This window comes from Anser cygnoides, chromosome 8 (genome assembly GCF_040182565.1).
Source record: "Anser cygnoides isolate HZ-2024a breed goose chromosome 8, Taihu_goose_T2T_genome, whole genome shotgun sequence".
Classification (NCBI taxonomy): Eukaryota; Metazoa; Chordata; class Aves; order Anseriformes; family Anatidae; genus Anser; species Anser cygnoides.
The window spans coordinates 11,788,587-11,808,844 of NC_089880.1; the positions used below are offsets into that span (position 1 = coordinate 11,788,587).

General features: G+C 56.5%; 1 long non-coding RNA gene across 4 annotated transcripts; it reads left to right on the forward strand.

Moving 5' to 3' along the window:
• The first annotated feature begins 9,171 nt into the window (after positions 1-9,171).
• LOC125181013 (uncharacterized) lies at positions 9,172-20,257 on the forward strand. 4 transcript variants are annotated; one of them, XR_010833103.1, is made up of 4 exons: positions 9,174-9,603; positions 10,167-13,653; positions 15,296-19,726; positions 19,974-20,257. It is a non-coding gene; the product is annotated as an uncharacterized lncRNA (long non-coding RNA). The 4 variants fall into 4 exon arrangements; XR_010833104.1 differs by having other exon boundaries at positions 9,178-13,653; positions 15,296-15,401; positions 19,016-19,726; XR_010833102.1 differs by having other exon boundaries at positions 9,172-13,653.
• The last annotated feature ends 1 nt before the right edge of the window (position 20,258 follows it).

Below are 20,258 nucleotides of genomic sequence, written 5' to 3' on the forward strand. Positions count from 1 at the left end.
GGGACCTTCCTCTCCCGCTGTGCTTGTTGAACTCTCCGTGCCCTGTGGCTTCGGTTATGCTTATTCTTAAAGGCTCGAGGGGGAGAAAATGGAAGTGGAGACTTCTACAGCTCTAGGCCGAAATACGGCGGCATGAGGGGCTGCACGCTGAGAAGGTAGGGTGCAGAGCCTGGGGAAGGCCACGCTGGTGCTGCTGACTGCTTCTCCACGCTGTCCCACCACTGGCTGTCCCCCAAGGGTGCCACATCTGCAGGAGGAATTTCTACCCTTGTCAAACCAAGGCCAGGTTGGATGGGGCTTTGGGCAATCTGATCCAGCAAGAGATGTCCCTGCCCAAGGCAGGATGGTTGGAATTACATGACCTTTAATGGTCCCTCCCAGCCCAGCTCATTCTATGTTGCTACAACCTGGGGAGCCCTGGAGATCCCGCACCCAGCTGGTTGAAGGGTTCAGGACAGCAGTGGGTGCTTGGCAGGGTGCTCGTGGGCTCCCCGTCAGCCTGAGCCAGCTCCTTCAGCCCCTGCACTCAGGACTGATGAGCTTCAGCACCAGGCATGGGCCACCCAAGTTCAGAAGAAAAGGCCCACTTCTTCTCCTTGGGTTGAAGCTGACAGCAGTCATGCCTTGCCGTGTGTTTTCGGGTCTCGTGGGTGGGTAAGACTCCAGAGTTTTTGCTGGCAGCTTTCCCCAGTGCTAAACATGCTGTTAAAGTGAGAATTAATAATCAGATCCAGGTCCGGGCTGCTTACTCCTCAGCACAAGCTGGGTGGCTGTAGCCCATCCTCATGGCTTGTGGAGATGCTGAGCAGCTGGTGGAATGGCTCAGCTGCTTCTGCCCTGATCCAGATCTTGGCCAAAAAGCCTAAAACAGTGGGAAAGGGAGCAAGCAGGGTCCTCCTCCCCCTCTGAACTGAACCTGTGGGATTCTGGAGAGCACAGAGACGTGCAGGTACTTGGTGCCCTTCAAATGCTCGGACCAACCATTCCTTCACCCCCAGAAGGTGCTGTGCTCAACTCCTCTCCTTGGCTGGGGGCCCTGAGCCACACATCAAGCTGAAGGTTGGGCAGCCATGCCCAGGCGGTGCTGTCGGGGTGTCGGCACCATTTCGGAAGCTGCCCTGCAACAGCTGGGCCTGGAGCAGGGCTCAGCCCGACTCAGGAGCTCAGAGGCCAGGGCTTCAGCTGGCTGAATCGCCGAAAACTATGCGCTTGCCCTGAAATACAAGATATTTTCAGACTATTTTCCATCCAGACAGATAACACATGCGGGGTGATTAACTGGCTCCATTTTTTCCACCTCTCCATGTGGCTGGCTCTCCTGGCAAGGTCTCCATCCGCTCTTTAAAATGCTTTCACTGCGGCATGGATGCCTTCCCTTCTGGCAAACAACTGTGCCAGTCCTCAGCGAGCGACACTGCCACTGTGGGCTGGAGACCTGGGAGGAAATATCTCATTAAGAGATTAGGAGCAGCGTGAGCCTCTGCTTGGGCAGGCACGAGCCTACGTGGTCCTCTCCAAACAAAAGCCAGCGGTTGTCCACGTAGCATCTTGCCAAGAGGCAGCCTGGGCTTGCTGGGGTTGCTCGAGCTGGAGGGGATCATGTCATTGCAACGCGGGGCTTCTGCTGGTCTCAGTAAAACAGAAATCTCTGCAAAGGTTGGGGTTTTGGAAAGGCTCAGCACAACCAAGGTAGTGATGCCAAGCAGGCTCTGCAGAAGTCTGCAGATCTTGCTGGCACCCGGTGGAAAATGCTCAAACGAAATCTAAAGCAAATGCTGCAATACTTGTCTTTTTTCCCCTTTGTTGTAAATAATGGAAGGCCCTTTTTTTTTTTTTTTTTTTTTTTTTTTGATTTTCTGTGGGTGCTATTTAAGCAGCAGCTGTATTTCAACCAGTTGGCAGCGCTTTGGGAAGAGATCAAGTGTTCTCAGCTAAGCTGGGCCAGACCTACAGCTGGTGGAAATTGGTGCAATTCTGCTTGGCCTCGGTGCTGAGGTGCTGTGTACCAGCTTTGAACTGGGCTCCCAGTCTGGTGACATGGTTCTTTGGGGGTTTCTGGGGAGGAGAGGTGCTCTTTGCACAGGAATAGTCATGTATGATGTTACTGGTGTCTGCTGGAGGAGGAGGGTGAGGAGCTGGGCTGTGCTGGGTGGGATTTTGGTTGTGCAAGGAGGTCTCTGAGCTCTCGCTGCTGGACAGTCCTCCTCTGAAGCATGCAATACGCGTCCTTGTTTTGAACGTCAGCAGCACAGAAAGCAGAGAAAGTGGGAGCAGATGTGTCTGTGGGTGCTGCTGGTCCTTCTCATCTCAGGCAGGAGCTGCTCCGTGGGCACTGCTGCCTGCGGGCACCTGCCCTGTGAGGCTGCCCCCATGTAAGCACTGCCCCATGCCCTCACCGTTCCCTGGGCTGTCCCTGCCACGGGGCACCTGTGTCCTGAGGAGGTGTTGGCCCTCTTCTGGACATCCTGCTACCCTCAGAGCTTTTTCCCTGCTTTGCACCTCCATGCTCACTCCAGGAGAATGGAAATAGTGGTGGCTTGTGCCCGGTCATGGTGGAGGTAGCAGGAGTGGCTGGTGAGTGAATTGTGCCCAGGGATGGCTTCTTCTGTCTGATTTGGTCCAGCTTTCCTAGGAGCTGCACAGGGTTTACTGCCTTGCACGTTTCTGCTCCATCTCTAGGTTTGGCTGGGTGTGCTGGGCTTGTAATTCATTTGCACGGGCGCGCTTTTTCCGCTCTGCTGACATCTGCTGATCTCAGATTGCGTTCCAACCATTAAACCTTATGCGGCAAGAGAGAATCGAAAGAGGGGGAGACACCTCATTAATTTTTACTCCACCCTGCATCCTTCCCATCGCTTTGCTCTTGCACAGACAGGGAGGAATATTGTTTCGCTCACCCCAGGGGGAAAAGAGATGCTGTTTAATCGCCTGCCACCACATAGCACGATTATTGGTGCTGGGAGCTAAAGGGGGCTGTGCGTGGCTGTCACTGCACGGCACTTCAGGCGGGATGCTGCGTGCTCAACCAGCCCAGGTTGCTGCCCCATCGAAGCCCTTGCCGTTGGTCACAGGAGGAGGAGGAGGAGGACCAGGAAGCGCTGAGTAACGAGGCCAGGCAGAGCATGAGCATGTTCCTGCAGTCTGTCGTCAGCGGAGCGGAGAAATGATTAACTTTGTGGGCAGGACAGGGAAGCACAGCCGCCTGTAAGAAGCCTCTCGCCCACTGCTGGAGCCGATGCAGCGAGGAGACGGCTCCACGCTGCAGCTCTTAACCCGTGCCTGCACTCAGCATCCAGCCCTTGCTCCAGCTCCTCCTAACAGCACGTCTTGAAGTCGGCATTATTTAAAAGCAAAAGGAGTTGGGGCATGGGATGCGTGCTTCTAGCATCTCAAATATGTTGAAGTGGCAGACAGCTTGCAAAAAAAATCATTTTCCTTTTTGCTAGCATGGTTCAGCAGCAAAGCCTGGGGTGGGAGCAGCACCTGGTGCACGACCCCACCGGGTCCCAGCTTGGCTCCTGCTGCTCCCCTGGGCACGGGGAGGGGACGGGGACAGCCGGGAGCTCGTGGTGGCGGCGGAGGCGTGAGCTGCCAGGCGAGCCCAGCTCCCAGCTTCCCAGCTGCCAAAAGCAGCCAAGCAGAACTTGGGCAGCGCAGTCCCCCCTGCTGGGAACCCACTTTCCTTTTTAATGCCCCCAGCTGATGTTTTATAGGAGTTGCAGATGTTTAGTAGCCAAGGGCATTTTTTTCCAGGGTGGGCTTTCTCCACGCGGGGAGCCGAGAGAGCAGACAAAGAACACGATGATATTCTCCAAGTGGTCCTCTTTTGCTGTAGCTACATCTGGCCCCGGTGCTGAGGGGAGATTTATTTCTCGGTGGGATCCCCGCAGGCAGACAGACTGTGTTTTCTGATCAGTGCTGGCACTGCTGTGGCCGCGGGGCTGGTGTCAGGCTCCGGGCAAGGCAGAGTTTGTCAGGAGAGGAAAGAAAACAAGCAGCGTGCAAGCAGAGACACAGCCAGCACCAAACCAGGTGCTCTGCTCGTGGTCTGTGCTTGGCTGGGAGGTTTGTGGCTCCATCGCAGACCTGGAGAAGCAGCTGTGTCAGCAGCAATTTGGGGTTTTCCTAGCTGTCTCGGTAGGAGATAATTCAATTCCCTGCAAACTCCAGGTGCTTGACACCTTTAAGCCTATTCCTCATGACTTTCCCATGTAAACAGGGCTTAAAGCGAGAAGATAGAGCACATGCAGTGCTTTGCACAGCTCTCAGCTCCACGGCTCCGGGAAAGGGGCACACTGGGTGGGAGACGGGCAGGGATGGGGACAGGACCCTGCTGGATCCCTGGGGCCGCATCCTGCCTGGATCGCTCCCAGCTCCCCTGCTCCGCTGGAGGCTTTTCCGCGGAAAGGTGACCCCACCTGGGAGGTGCGACAGCGGGGCTGGGACCAGGCCGGAGAAACAAAGGGCCTTTTGTTGTGCTTCCCCTGCCCTGCCGAGCTTCCTGAACCCGTGCCAGCGAGATGCCGGCCGTGCTGTCACGAGGTTTGGGGGAGGCTGGCTGCGCAGAGCTCCCCAGCCCCGAAACGCGGCAGTGGGGCACGCAGATGGGTCCGGCAGGATGGGGGCTTCTCGAGGAGCATCCATGGGTGGTCCTGGCGGGGAGGGATGCGTGGCCGTGGGGTGAGTGGGTGATGATGCCTTGCCTCCCGGGACGGGGCGAGCGTCAGCACGTGGGTGGGCAGCGGGTGGGTGTGATGCCAGCGTGGAGCTGCCTCTGTCACCGGCGTGCCGGCCTTGCCCAGCGCACAGCCACCTCCACTCCCAGCTGGAGGGCACGCTCACGTGCCCAGGGGCATCACGAGTGGGTGTCTGGGCTGTTGGCACTGCTCCAGGAAGGGTGCATTGAGTCCTTCCAGGTCTAGGATGCTCCTCAGCATAGGGATGCTTAGTTCTACCTGGGATGCAAAAATCCCATCCCGTGGGATTTTGAAGCAGCTCTGTCCTCCAGAATGAAATCCACTTAATATCCATCCCTATTTCGGGAGCTGGAGGGGATCCATCAGTCCTTCGGATGTATCTCTTTCCGTGTATTTGGAAAACCCCTGGGACGGTGAGAGTTAATCCTTCATCCCAGCTGCTTCCCTCACGCGCCCAGCAGGAAGAGGGCTTGTGCTAGGCCAGGGGCTGCCGGGAGGGTAGGAAAAAAGCGTTCAGCCCTTTTACCTAATTTCCAAAGGTTCAGACCTGAAGGCCCTGGCAACACGAGCTGCCGGTGGGGGGATTGGCGAGGCAGGGCTGTCCTCCCCACCAGCCCCAGCCCGCATCCTTGCTGGTGGGATGCCTACCGTGACCTGTGCAGCAAGGTGTGCAGGGGGGCTAGGGTCACCTCTCTGCATGTGAAGTGTTTAAAGCACAAAAATCACCTCCATTGTCTTCTTTTTTTTTTTCTTTGATTTGACCCAGGAAGGTCTGCTCTCGTGCACACCTGATTATAAATCAGTAGGGTGTTAAAAACCCAGTGAGTTGCCTTATATATTTACACAACCACACAGAAGTGTGAGGGGGTGGCACTTTGCAGCCAGAGAACAGGGTTTGACCCTGAGGAGCTTGAGTCTAAAACCATGTTCCTTCAGCCAAGGCCAAATAAGCCTTTGCAGAAATATTAGGGATTCTTGGGAGCCTAAAGCAAAGACGTGACTTTGGGCAATGGAGACTGAGTTTGCAAAATGTTCTTGTTATGCCCATAGCTTGCTAATTTTCCTTTTGGGTTTAGTAGTGGATTTAGTAGTGGATTTAGTAGTGGATTTAGTAGTGGATTTAGTAGTGGATTTAGTAGTGTTGCTCGGTTATCAAATCCGTCTCCAAGCCCAGCCCACCCTGGAGGAACAACACGAAGTCTCTGCGGGGCAAAGACCCCATGAAACTCAGCTCTGCTCCCCATGGGTGTTCTGAGTGACCAGAACCTTTTCTCAGGGAAAAGGTGGGTATTTTAGGAACAACGGAATTGATTTAAATAGAGTTAAACTTCATTCAAGGCTCTTCGGGATCAACCAACACTTCAGCAGAGCATCTAAGCTTGATTATGAGACTGCGTTAAGATACTCCCATGCGGTAGGCAGCACCTTCCTCACATCCCTGTTTCTTGACGGGCCACAAATTTAGCAGAGCAAAATTTCAAGCGACTCAGTGAAACCTTACAGTGGCACGGGGTTCCCCTCATCATGAGAAGTTTCTCAAGGCAGAGCTGGCTGTGTTGCTGCCGTTCCCAGCCTGTGCATGGCCGTGTGTGCTCGCAGATTCCTTCCTAGAGAGAAGCACATAGTTCTGTGTGCGTTGTGTATTTATCTTTGAGTCAGAATTGCTGTTTAAGAAAAAGAGGGCTGATAGACTGTCGACAAAGCTACTCTTGTGTCTCCTAGAGACTTGCTGGGCTCAAAAGCTTTCTGTGCAGCATTCTTGCAGCATTTGAATCCTGCTGCAGAGCAGTGAAACCCATCTCATCCCTAGGGAGCTGTGTGTGGAGAGGATCAGCTTCCCCCCCAGTTTTAATAGGACACAGGATTGGGCATTAGGCTGTTTGCATTATCCTTGTATTCTAATTTGGGGGTATAAAGGAATTGGCTACAACTGTCTAGCATTTAGCAGCCAGTCGGTGGCCGCATACATCAGGTCTGAACATGACGGGTCTGGATTTCTGGGGAAGGCAGTTGCAGGAGAAATGATGTATGAAATGCTCTCGTGCCGTGTTGTGTAGGAGCAGTTCCACACCGTTCCCTGCTCCTCCCTCCTCATTTATAGGGTAATTCGCATGCGCCACTGGATTTATGCAAAAAAAAATGTGAAAGCTGGGAGCATCTCTCTGCCCAGGGGCAGGAGCCTGCAGGCACAGAGCAGACAGGAGCTGGATTGCTTGCTTGCACTCAACTTTCTGTTCTTGAGGAATCACTGGAATACGAATAGGATCCTTACCAAACCAGGTTCATCCAAAGGACAAGGCCATATTAATTGTTTGCAGAACTCCAGCAAATAAACAGCATTCCTCCTGATTTCTTATTTGGCTGCTTTGGCTCCAGTGGCCAACTCAAGCAGGGGCCACGGAGCTGGGCAGCCTGGGGTAAGCGTTGGACCGTGCCCAGCGTCCCAGGTGTGAGGTCAAGCACTATGGAAACGTGGCTGTGTAGATCATGTATATGGGGGAAAAAAGAGCATCCATCTTATCTGGGGGTCTAAACGCGGATGGGAGAAACACTGTGAGCAAGACTTTTTCGTGGAAGCCATTTACCATGCTCTGGGAGAACGAGAGACAATAAGAGTGATAAAATGGAAGCGTGGGGCTTGGCTCCCTTCCCAGGGCAAGGATGGGCAGCCTGAAGGCCTGGAGTGCATGAGGCCAAAACCATCAAGACTTTCAAGCAAAAAGCAGGCGACACAAGGCATTGCTAGTGCCTCCATCATCTCCTGACATCTCCACCGCTTCTGGAGTGTCCTCTGTGGCCAGGCTGGTCATCTGCCTGAAGCGGAGAGAAAAATTTGCAGGCGTCTTCCTTTGTCTCAAGGTGGCCAAAAAAACCCCAGATTACCCCAAAATGGGCTGCCCTGTGCAGCCATCGCGGCTCCCCCCAGCGCGTCTGGGTGGTTTCTGGTGGGCGGCCAGGGGTCTGCCCCGGGAAGGAAGGGCGCTCGCTGGGCACAGCCCGTGGCAAAAGCTCCTGTCGGTGCTGGCCGCGCTGCCGGCTGACCAGAAGGGCTCACGTCTGCAAAATTCCCATCTAGGGCTAAATTTAAACACCCAAATGTAGAGTTCGGAAGCCCAGACGACAGCCCAGCCCTCATCTGCAGTGGCTGCCTTTCACCAGCCCTCCTTTTGGCAAGGAAGGAGCTTTTGTTTTGCCGGGACTCCAGGCCAGCTAGGAATAATACGGCCAGCGAAACCCTCCCTGCCCCGGCACAATGAGGCGGCGTGCTCGCTCCCCAGCTGGGCAGGAGGAGAGCACCCCAAAAAGCACCCCAAAGCGGGACAGAGGGGTCTGGAAGCTTTCTCCTGGTGCTCAGCCAAAGCTCAGCACCCCGATGTGGGACCTGGGATGAGCTGGGACGGAGCGGTTCCATCTCCACGGTGCTGGGAATTGAGGAGAGGATTATTAGGGTCTTGCCCAAAGCAGCCCTATGACCCAGTCTGGCCGTGCTAACCCCATGGAAAATGCCTGCGGTGGAGCAATGTCCCCCCGCTGTTATTTTTAAGCAGTTCGCTGAGGACAGGAGATAGTGGGTGCTGACAGGAGCCTGGCTGCTAACGGGGCTCGTGCCTGGGCTTACGCGTGGACTTGTGCTTAAGGGGAGGTGGGAGGGAGGGTGGGTGGAGGAAGGGGGCAGGAGCACGCAGATGTGATGGAGAGACCGAGCTTATGCTGAAAGTGAGTGTCCAGAGAACTCACGTGCACGCATCCACAGGGGTGTCCTCCCAAATCACCGCTGTGCCAGGGCAGCCCTGGACAGGGCAGGCACGCTGCAGATCAGCCCATTGCCTCCTGAAATTTTCTTGCCCAAACGGGGTTTTTCACTGGGCAGCACGAGTGCTTGGTTTCCTTTTCCCATGGGACTGACGCCCACCGCAGGCAGGACTCAGCGGGTGTGGGTTAACTTTTGGCCTGTAGCTGCTTCCCCTGCCATGGAGGAGAGGTGCAGGTGCCTCGTGTCAGACACGTGCACGAGTCTTTGAGAGGTTTGGCTTCCTGCACATGTAAATACAACCAAGGGAAACCTTGGGGTCAACTCAGGATAGTTAACAGCCTGTCTTAAAAAGAGATCTTGAATAAAAATAGGAAGATGCAGACACACAAAGCCTTCGTGTGCCCTGCAAAGGGGTGATGCTGCGGGCAGGACCCCGCTGCTCGCTGCTGGCTACGTGGTGCCCATCCAGAAGGGCACAGGGTGAGGCTGAGGATCCCTCTGAGCAGCCCCTGTAAGCACCCAGCGTCCTCCCCCTGTGACCACAGAGGGGCTTGGGGATGGCGGGCTGGAGAGGGGCCTCATCCTGTGCCAGCATTAAGGCTGGAGGAGGTGGGTCACAAAATGGAAGCACAAAGTGCACAAAGGCTGGGACAGCCTTTCCCAGGACCTTTCCTCCCTCCAGCAGCAACGCTCGGAGGGTAACAGGGACGCAGGAGAGGGAGAAATGAAAGTTGCTGCTTTTTTCAGGGCCTCCCCGGGAGCGATGCCCACCGGCAGCCTTCCCGCAACAACACGATCCTGGCGCAGCAAGGGGACACATTGCAGCATCCTCTGACCCCACAGACCCCAGGTCTGTCGGTGCCACTCGGGGCTGGCCCCTGACTCACATCCTTGATTCACCCCAGGGCAGGGCTCGACCAGCAGCGTGGGCTGGGCTCTTCCAGCTCCCTCGCCTCGCTTCTGCCGGAGTCACCCTTTCTGCTTTGAATTAAGAGACGGGAAGGCAAGGCGGGGAAAAGAATCAGCAATAAAAAGAGATGGAGCCAGCCCTGTGCTGGAGCCCGGAGCGATAAGCGTGCAGCCAGGAGGAGGAGGAGGAGGGATGAGGTTGGCCACGGTCACGTGCGGGGATCTGCTTTCGGCACAGCCGGCGTGTTTGTAGGGCAGGGAGGGTGCGACATGGGCTCCCGCTTCCAGGAATCCTCCGAGCACAGGATATGCGGCGGGGAGCGAGTAAACATGATACAATAGCTGGCCTGTAACTCGATCGGCGCCCTGCGTTAGCTGCTCCCCGCCCGGGGACCTTGGCGGCTCCTCGGGGGTGTCAGGGCACGGGGTGCCGTGTGCTGGGCTGTGGGGCGCGGGGCGATGGGGGAGCCCATTTTGGCAGGGGTGGGTGAGCTCTGCTGCTCTGGCTGAGCAAAGCAGGGAGCACGGGGGGGACCCCCCAAAAATAAAACTGGCTGGGCACAGATGGAGCGCACAGGCTGGGCGGCACAGCCTGTCCCAGCCACGGGAGAGGAGGATTTCAGAGAGCAGCTGCGGATTTCCAGCTATATTCTTCAGCTCGCACTGGGGAAGGATAGGATCAGGCCAATTTTTTAAGCCCTCAGCTTGATTTCTTTGCTGCAGGAGCAGCGGGCAGGGGCTGGCCGACCCTCCGCAGGAGCAGGGTGGGTTTCTCACCACCCGCCGCTTTATTTGTATTTTTAGAGCGCGCCGCAGGCACGAGGTCCCCGTGGCAAGTGAAATTCCAGCCCGCAGCTCCGTGTCCCCATCCCGCTCCTCCGAGAGCCAGCAGCTGAGCCGGGGCTCAAGTGTCTTGGGGCACAGAGGTGGGGGCCACGCTCCGGGTGCCGAAACATCGTCACCCCGTCCCGGGGAGGGGTGGGGACCTCGGGGACGTCAAGGAGAAGGCCAGAGCGTACCGTGCTCGCTGGAGGGACCGATGAGTCGGCAGCGTGGTGAGTCAAAAGCTGGGAAGGGCAGAAAGCTATCAGAGAGGGATGCAGGGGGGTTAAAGCCGGCCAGCACATCTCCTGAAGGCATCTCAGGGTGTGCTGATGCAATTCGTCTAAGGTCTCTTGTCTCTCTGCTGAGAGCCACGTGGGCTGCGAGGGTTTTGGGCAGAGCACTGACACTTTTTTGCTGGCTGCAGCCCGAGTGGCAGGGTGCTCGTGGGCTGCAGGGAGGCTTTTGGGTGCCAGCATCACTGGGGTGTGATGCGGGAAGGATGCGTGGCCGGCAGTGTGACACCACTGGCTGTGCACAGACCTCGTCACCAGCGCCGACGTGACACATCCCGCTAGGGCTGGGGCTGGACGGCGAGTGACTCAAGCAGGCAGCCGCCCCAGTGCTTGAATCACCGCTGAAAGCAGCCCCTGCCTGGCTGCTGGGGCTCACAAAGCTGCCTGCTTCAGCTGCGCACATGTACATGCAGCCACTGCGCACCTACGGAGCTCGCCGTGGGCTTCTTGGAGAAGTGGGGCAGCTCTGGAGCACCCAAAGCTTCCCCAAAGCGGGCTGTCCCTGCAGATTTTTAACACCCTGCAGGCTTCAGAGACCCCCTCAGCATCCCTCCGCAGGGAATATGTGGCAGCCTAGCCGTGGGACAGAGGTGGGAAGGTGCTGGGAGCTGGGGCAGCTGCCACCAGGCGAAGGAGGGGACGCAGTGACTCACTAGCCTTGATGCTCACCCAGCTGAATTAAAAGGACCAGATCCGTACCACCTCCCTCTCGTGGAACAGGGAGAAAACCCAATATGCTGCCAGCAGCAATGACAGGCATGTGGCACACACCGGGAGGTGTCAAAAGATGCTCACGTCAGCTTCACCGGCAGCCCCGTGCCTCCTGCCCTGGCCGTATAGGGAAGAGCACCCGAGCAATTTGCCTTTTGGAGCCTTTTGTTTCGTGGGCCAGCTCTCACCTACGGCAAAACCATCTGCAGGAGCAGCAAGGAGAGAGCTGTGCCCTTCGTCCCCACTTCGAGTGACAGGTACCAACATTTCCCACTTCTACTGCATGGGAGAAGTGCCACGCTTATGTTTAGGGGCGCTCGTGCCAGAGAGAACATGAATATTAAATATCCATTCACTTGAGGGTTGGTTTGGGTAGGATTTTTTTTTTTTTTAAGCAATTTTTTTTTTTGAATACATTTCTTCTTGGCAGCCAGTGCAGCATTTTCCACTTGCTCCACAGCTTGCCTGGTGGTAGCTTCCCAAAGACGCTTAAGGATGTGCATCCTTGCTCTGTGGTCCTCCTTGGCAATACCAGCACGAATCTGTGCTGGGGGTATAAATCTTGCCTCTCCTGGAGGTCTGGGGCTTCTCTGGGGCTGTCGTTCCCTCTCTGAGTGTTTCTGGGGAGAGGAAGCTGTGGCTAACCTCACCGCAAGCACAAATTAGCTGGGTTTTGTTGCTTTTGGGGTTGGTTTTTGTTTTGTGCTCAGCTCGAACAATCAAACATCTGTTCCCGAGCCTGGCAGCTGGACCAGAATGAAATGACGTTAGCATCAATTATCCTCCGGGATGGGGAGGATGACAGGAGAATGGTGCAGATTTCCTTAACGCTGAATAACAAACGAGAACAACAGCTTGGCTAGGTGTTTAGTGTTCCCGGACAGCGTCCAAATAGCAGTCCTGCTCCAGCCCTCGTGCTGGGATGCCCGAAGTTGTGCACGGCTGCTCCCTGTGCCCACTCGGCTCTTTGGTTGCTAAACGCGTGCCATGGGGAGATGCTTCTGCAGTGACGGAAGAATAATGCCCGTTTTGGTGGAAGCCAAATGCCGAAGGATTGCCCGTCAGCAGCAGGGACCTTTCTGAACGCACCGCCACCGAGCAACCCAAAATTTGGCTCTGCTACCAAACCCAAGGCTCTGGCCAGGTTGGATGTGCACCCAGCAGTGCTGGGGTTTGCAGCGGGACGGGATGATGCAGGATCACGTTCCCCGGGCACAGAAAGGGGCCATTAACGGGAGGCAAGGGGGGGAGCGACTCGGCACAAAGGCTCGGATTTGTTGGCACCCGCGGGGAGCAGCTGCCGAGTGCCAGCCGGCGGCGATGCTCGGGCGCGTGATGCGGCCGCCTGACCCTGCCGTGGGGCTGGCACCGGGCAGAGGGCACCGAGCTGCCCTCGGAGGAAACCCAAGCACGCTCAGACGGGCTGCATGGGCAGCAACCTGGCGGTTTTCTTCCCGAGGTAAGCCAGGCACGAGTGTTACCTTCTGCAGGACTTTCTGCCCAAAAGCTGGGTGCATGCAGTCGCCGCTACGGGTGAGTTTGTTTTGTGCTCCAAGGCCAGGATGGGCACACGGGTGCCACAAATACATAACACACACACACACACAATCCTTTTTTTTCCCCATCCTGAACCGGAAAAAAAAAATAATTTCCCTGCATCCTGGTAGCAAAGAGAAGAAATGTAAGTGTGGGAAAACAGCAAAATGATCACAGAGCAGCAGTGCTGAGCGAGCTGCCTCATACCTGCACAGCCAGATGCCTGAATAGCTTGACGCAGGCTTCAGGAAATAATTTGGGCTGCTGCAGTGTTGGAGCCACTAAAATAGCTTCCCTGCTCTCCAGGGAGCTGTGAATTTTTAGCCTGACAGCTCGCAGTGCCCCGAGGGGCGGGTACAGCTGGGCTTGCTTTGAAAACCCGACGGCATCGAGCACCCCTCGCATCCTCTGCAATGTCGGGGGGCTCAGGTGGTCCGGGGGCGCAGCTGGGCTGAGCCGAGCCCCCTGAAAATTTGGGCACTGTTGGTTTTATGTGTTCTGTCTGGCTGCTCCCCTGCCTGAGACACGGGACTCTGATCTCCTTCTGGGCTCTAGTATGAGGGGTATCAACAAGCCACGCCGGGATGAAATTACCGTTGGTGTCACCTGGGACGTGTAGCACCTCTCTTCTGCAGCTGGGAACTCCCACGCTGGCCTCCCCTACCAGCAAATTGAGGCAAACTGGGACAATCTCCCGAATCCTCACTCGGGAGAGACTGCAACGTTAGGAGCAGAGGCAAAGGAAGGTTTAGATTAAAAACAAATAAATCATTTGGTCCAAAACCAAGAGAATGTACCCCAGTACGTCTGTCTTTTGCTGGTTTGTGTGCTCTGCTCTAGCCTGTTTTCTCAAGCCTTCCAGAAGCCAGTGTCACCACGGTGTTTGCCTGTCCCTTCTGCAACAGCACGCCAAACTGGCTGATTTCAGGTAGGTCCAGCAAAGGAACAACCCCCCCCCCCAGTATTCGAGTCTTACTGCCTGGGTGAAAATAGGGGTGGGACGTGATAAGAAAAGCACCCCCCCCCCCCCCCGAGCTGGCTTAGGGACAAGTCGGTCAGACAGCCGCAGAAGGAGGTAATCCATCCGTGCAGGGCTGGGGACACAGTGACTGGGCTGAAACGAAGGCTCGGCACCGTGCACACTCCCTGGCTCTCCGGGAATCAGCCCACGGTCTCTCCCTTTTTTCTTTTGACCCACTTTGCAGTGGCCGACTTTTCCCAATTTGCTGGGTAATCCTAAATCCTAGGAGGCCGACGCCTGAACATCCTTTGAGGACCTTAATCCCCACCTACGGTGCTCTGGTGGCCGTCGGCGCCAGCTGAGCCTCCCGTGCACGGCACAGGGTGCTCTGCAAAACGTGCCCCGAGGAGCACGGGTGCTAGGCACGGGGCTTGGGGGCACCGGGCAAGGAGCTGGCAGGGAAAGGCCGGGATATACGGCACAACATAGGGATCACCACTTCGGACGGCTGGGATGGGAGAGGCAGAGCAAGCTGCTGGGGAGCACAAGGTGCATGCAGTACATCTGTCCTGGCTGCGCGGGGGCTGCCTCCACCCCCAGCCCCGGCTCAGCATCGCAGAAATCCCTCACTTGCTCCCCATCACCCCCTCGTTTCAACACCCCCCCCCTCCACCCCTGGCTTGTTTGCACAGCTCAAAATGTTCTGGGCATTATCAGTGTTTGCACTTTTGCCTCTGTTTGTGCTGGTTGCATTTTGAAGGCAATAAAGTCCAGCTCTGTTTGCTTACGAGGAACCTGTATTTTTCCCTCCGCTGGACGAACCCCGGCCCCGAGCACCCCACGGCTCGTGCCGTGCATCACCCCGTGGCTCGGCTGTGACCCTCCCGGGGGGGGGGCCGAAGCCAGCAGCTCCCTTGGGACCAGCCCCGTGTAGCTCGTGGCCACCTGCCCTTGCGTGCCCCAGGCAAAGCTGCTTGGCCCCGGCTCAGCCCGGAGGCTTACGGAGGTGCACGCTGACGGCAGCGGGCACGCAGGTCCCCCCGCCGGTGCCAGGAGGTGTCCCCCCCCCCTGTGACAACGCCTCCGGGTGACACCTCCCTTGTTGTCCTGTCCGGGGGGTTAAACATTAACAGGGGCTGCGGCCAGGGCAAGGCCAGGGGAGTCACTGGAGGGGATAAGGGAAGGGTGTTGTTTCGGGAGAAAGCAATGCTCAGAAAGTGTCCCCACGCTCTGGTTGTCCCTGCGCTGGTCATCTTCTCCCACCCGGCTGCTCCTCCGGCCCCTCCTCAGCTCCCACTCTTCCTCCCCAGCTGCTTTCTTCGTCTCTCATGGTCGAGCAGGCGCTTGCTGAGCTGCCCAGTGCATTTCCCCGTGGAGAGGGCACTTCTTGCATCTCCTGCCTTCGGTCTGGCCAGGGGAGAGCTGCTGGGGCTGCACCAAGGTGGGCTTCCACCAGCCCTGCTTTCCCCTCGCTGCTTGGTGAGGCTCCAGCATCCCTGCCAAGGGGCAGAGCCCGTTGCAAAACAGCAGCCAGAGCTCTGCCCCTGTTCCTGGAGGGGCAGCTCCTCTCGCAAACGATCCCTCTGTTAACGTCAGGTGTGTTCTCCAGGGCACACATGGGAAAGCCTGGGCGATGGCTCAGCACCAGGACAAGGAACAACGCGCAGCCCGAAGGCTTCGCAAGGGGTTGTGCTCCCGAAGCAAGAAGGAAAAAGGTGAAACTCTCTGCTGACCTTGGCTGGAAATCCTGGCAGCAGCCAGCTCCCGAAATGCCTGCCGCCCTGCGCGGCCGTGGCCAGCCCTGCCCTCTCCTGGACACGGCTCGCTGGGAAGCGGCCCAGATTTTGAGAAATGCAGGATTAGCTGTCCGAGGGGGTCAGCTCGGCCCAGCCTGTTTGCGAAACCTCTGTGCCGATTTATCATGCGAGCTGTCTTCCTCGGAAAACAGGCTCACGGGGGCCGGGAAATGCACGTTGCTCGCTGCCTCCTGACACCTCCTTGGCAGGCGAGCGCTCCCTGTAATTAATTCCCAGCTCTGGAAAGCTGCCCGCGACGTGCCCGCTCCCCCTGGCGAGGGCAGGGCTGGGCGGGTGGGCACGGGGCGCAGCTCCTGCTCCATCCCGGCCGCCAGCACCTCTCCCCCTGCTCGCAGGTCCGGGCCAGCACTTCTCGGAGTCCTCCAGGCTCTGCTGTGTGAATTTCCTTAAGGAACGGCAATGCCAACGTGCTGCCAGCATCCCAGCACGGCACAAGCCCAGGGCATGGATCCTGCCCAAAGCTGGGGAGCTTGGTTCCGGAGGTGCTCGCCCTGCTCCCCGAGCCCACAGGCGAGGAGCGTGGGGTGATGTGAGCTGTGCTAATTGCTGCCTGTAATCCCCAGATTATGTTTTACTGCTTGCTATATCCCCCTTCCAGCTCTGTTCCCTACCTCAGGCCAAACCCGAGCGCAGCAGGGCTTGGGATCCTCCTAATTAAGCACTATTTTGTGTTTTACACCGTGTTTTCCGTGCAGTTTAACACACGACACAAGCACCCAGCGGGGCACAGCAGTACGCGTTCCCCTCCCAATTCCCTGCTCCCATCCCAGGCACCACAGACGAACATCCCACCTCAAAGCCGAGATAGCTCCACTCAGCAACCCCGTGCCTTTTTCGGGGATGGATATAATGAAAAAGCCCATTTTGGGGTCTTTTCCCCAGCTTCTGAGGTCCATCCTGCCCCATGAGCCTTGGGCGTAGCAAACCAAGCACGGACGCAGCAGCGCGACCCGTCACGACGAAGGTGACTCCTTGGGAATGGCCATGCTTCATCCCCGGATCCGGGGCTGCTCATGCAATTATGGGAGCGATACGAATGGAGGTTTTTGTTTCAGCAGACACGGTGCTTGCTGGGGGCCTTGCAGGAGATAAATCTCTGCCCTGCTAATTGTATTTCTCCCTCCCTGGCTTTGAATAAATGGCTTTAATCTCTGAAGAGGTTATGGAGAGAGATGGAAAGGAAAAAGGGAGAAAGAGATGCCAAGGGCTTTGCCAGCCCATGGAGAGAGGTGAGCTGGCGGTGTCCCGAGGGCTTCCTGAGGTAGTTCACCCCAAAAATCCTAATTTGCTGAGCTGGTGCTGTGGGGCACCAGGGGGAGCATTTTAGGGTCTGCACAATACAGCCTTGTGGGCTTTTAAAGGGCTTTTGAGGGTGTCTTGCCCACAGCCCAAGAGTCCTTTTGAGCTTTGCTTTCCAGAGTGAAAAACCCTTGGGAAACTGGAGGTACATGAAAGAAGAAAATATCCGTGAAATTTCATGTGAAAACCAAAACTAAAGATATTTTATTCTCTTCTTGCACACAAAGCAGGAGGCACACAAGCATACATCAGTCATGTAACTCTGTTTAAACTAGCCTGAGCACACTGCAATGAAAAGCTACACCTGTACCTGCTTGGAGTGGTGCTGAAAGGATATTTAGGATTTTCCTTTTTTAACATTTTAACATTTTTTAACTTTTTGTTTTCCCATCCCTGCAAACACTTGGCAATAGGGTGTTTGGTCCCTGAAGGTCTTCTCCAAGAAATGCACACCGGGCATGTTTGCAGAGGCTCACCAAAGTGCCCTCAGCACGAGGCCAAGGACGTGAGCCCGCCTCGTGGTAGCTGCTGCTCGCTTGGTTTGGCCACGGTGCTCGGCATGCGAAATGGTGCAAGCTTTGGAAAGCACTAAAAAATAGAAATAACAATGCGTGTCCTGGGAGCTTTCATATGGCATTCAGTGGATGTGAGCTTTAGGTGCAGAAAGGCTCTCCAGAAAGGTACCCACCCCCTCTCCCTACACGTGCCAAAAATTATTGAAATTCTTCTCATCTAATAGCCAGATAGTGGTCTTGCACTCGACCGTCTGAAGAGCAGATGCAGCTTTGGCAGGCATCCAGGCAAACACTAAATGAGCATTTATGTATGTCTTTTTATATATAACAGAGGATTTTTTTTTCTGCTTCTTGCATCCACGCCATTCCTCAGGGTACAACTCTCCGTTTGTTTTTACTGTTTCAGCCACAGAAAGGCCAGAGATGGGAACAGAAGCAGAAGCAACCTGCTCCTGCTGCTGGGGGCTGTGGGAAAAATGAGAGAGAGCGGGGTGCGGTTATTGCTCCGTCCCCGTGAGCTTTAATAAGCCCTTCATCACTTGGGGTCCCCCCAGAGAAGCATGGCAGGTGCCAGAGGTGCCTCGAGATAAAATCTTTGCTGCGAGAGGTAGAGACAGGCACCTTCTGGGGTGTGAGCATCCTCCAGCGGATGCCTCCAGCTCCCTCCCCATGGCCGTCCCACCAGGACAGGCTGTTTGAGCGCACAGCCAATTTCCTCACCTCCTGGCAATTTATCTGCAGAAGCAAACTCCGGGCTCAGCCTAGCCATCCGGCTTTTTGTTCCTCTCGGTTTTCCAGCCAGCCAAGCCAGGGCCCGAGCAGTTCAATCAGCGCGGCCGAGGTCAGACCACAAATCAGGGCGTAGCCAGCCAGAGCCTCCCGACGCAGCTCCCAGCCCTGGGCTCCCGCGAGTGATTTATTTTCCGCCTGCTGCTTCCTTATTTTCAGCACCTCGTTATTCCCTCAGTCCCTGCCGTGCCCCGTGCGGCGGGGCTGGAGGATGCCCAGGCGTCCCCAGGTGCTGGGCTGCAGGAGAGGAGCTCCACGTGCCTGGAGGATAGGGCCTGTGCCTCCACCATTGCACAGCCTGATTCATTTTTGCCTCCGGGCAGGTTTCCTTTTGCAGTGTCACATCTTTGGGACAGGCTGCCCAGCACAGGGACGTGTCTGGCCATGCACTAAAACCTAGCAGCCAGCCAGTTTGCAGCGCATCTGTGCTCCAAGCCCAGAGACTTGCACAGGAGCATGGTTTATTTTTATTCATCCAAACCTGCAGTGTGGTTTCTCAGCTTCGGCTATGGAGATCCTGGAGCAGGTGCTAAATTTTTTAATGCCTTTCCACGTCTTTTTCCCCAGCTAATGAGGACCTTTGTGCGTGCACCCTCTGGGCTCAACAGAGGTGTCCTGGGGATGACACCGGCTTTGGTGCAAGGGGAGGGATGCACGGAGCTGCCTGCGGGCCCCTACCCGACGGGGGTGCACGGGGTGCCCTGGGGTGCTGAGCTTGCTGTGGGGCTGGGGCGTGCATGGGGCTCTGCACCTGCTTGTGCAAAGCTTGCCAGCAAGCCAGCACTTGGGTTATTCCTTATCAACAGTGCTGTAGCAGGAAAGGGCTCCTGTCTCCAAACGGGCTCCAGCCCCAAAGGCACCAGAGGTGTAACAAGCTGCTCTAAAGGTTTTTTTTTTCCCATTTTCTAGGCCGGTGGGAGCGATGGCCGTGCGGACTGCCCCCTCTTCAGGCAGGAGGGCTGAAGGCCTGCTCCCCGCACCACTCCGGCACAGCTCCCCAGCTCTCCCGCGCCATTTGGGGAGCTGGGCTCCCTGCCGGCTCTGCCAAAGGAGCCCTTGGCGATGCCACTGGGTGCTCCTGCCCTGGAAAAACATGTAAAAAACAGTAATAGTCCCCTAACCTGGCTAAATAAAATCGTTGTGGTCCATCAGACGAGCTGGCCGTGGATGGTGAGCGAGGAAGAGGATGGTCGGCATCAGACAGCCCTGCCCAGGGGGGTTGTGTCGCCGACGTGAAACCATACGGATGGCACCAGGAGGGGGACAAAGGGGTTGCAAAGGCACATTTCAAAGCCTCTTTATTTATTTATTTTTTTTTTCTGCTGGAAAGAGAGGGCTCGTAGCCCCAGGCAGAGCAAAGCAGCAGGGGAACCTTCAGCAGCAGCTGTTTTCCGGGCAGAACTGTCCCCCTGCCACCGAGGGCCCTCTGAAGAGCCTCGCTCTCCCGTTTCTGTGGGTGATACACCCACGTGCTGGGGAGATTTAGTGCCCGTGAGGAGCGGGAAGAAGAAAGCTGGGGAAGCCCTTGGCTGCCAGGAGAGTTGCATTGCACAGCAACGGGGAGCGTCTGCCCTAAGGAGCTGGAGCATCCGGCCTTCCTTGGCATGCAGGCACAGGGGGGTGAGCCTGACCACCTGAATTCATCAGCTTTTGGGGGGCTTTGGGGCTTCCCTTGGGGGTGTGAGAGTGGAGACGTGCAAAGGAGACTTGGAGCAGAGGGTACCTGGGGCTGGATGGGGCCGGGGGCTTTGCCATACCTGCGTAGGTAACCACGTGCATGGGGCAGAGCCACGGGGCATGGATAATTCTTGGTTGCAACACAAACCACGTTTCCCTTGTTTTTTTTTTTATTTTTTTACTACTGTAGCAAGCTTCATTTGAAAGAAAACATCCGAGCTCAGTGCCAGGCCAGCTTTGCAGCGTGCAGCAGGCAAGCAGGAGGGATGCGAGCGGCGGGGATCAGAGGAAAAGCTCACCCCAGGCGGAGGGGGCCGAGGAGCAACCCGCTGCATGCCAATTGCCAGAGTCATCCCCGCGGTCCTGGAAACCAGCGCTGGGTCCTGGAAACGCTGCTGGAAGAGAGGCTGCACCATAAATTTTAAACGTAAGGCAGCCCCGGAGAGGCAATAAATACGTTTGCGAGCACATCCAC